Consider the following 217-nt stretch of genomic DNA (forward strand, 5'->3'; position numbering starts at 1 on the left):
CAAAGGAAACCAGCAACAAAATGAGAAGACAACCTCCAGAATGGGAGAAAATATCTGCAAATCATGTATCTGATTAACAGGTTAACATCCACAAATATAAAGAACTCATACAACTCAATAGCAAAAAAAAAAAAAAAAATCCATTAAAAAGTGGGAAGCTCTGAAGAGACATTTTTCCAAAGACAGGCAGATGGCCAGCACATGAAAAGATACTCAA

This window comes from Hipposideros armiger, unplaced genomic scaffold (genome assembly GCF_001890085.2).
Source record: "Hipposideros armiger isolate ML-2016 unplaced genomic scaffold, ASM189008v1 scaffold_242, whole genome shotgun sequence".
NCBI classification, from domain to species: domain Eukaryota; kingdom Metazoa; phylum Chordata; class Mammalia; order Chiroptera; family Hipposideridae; genus Hipposideros; species Hipposideros armiger.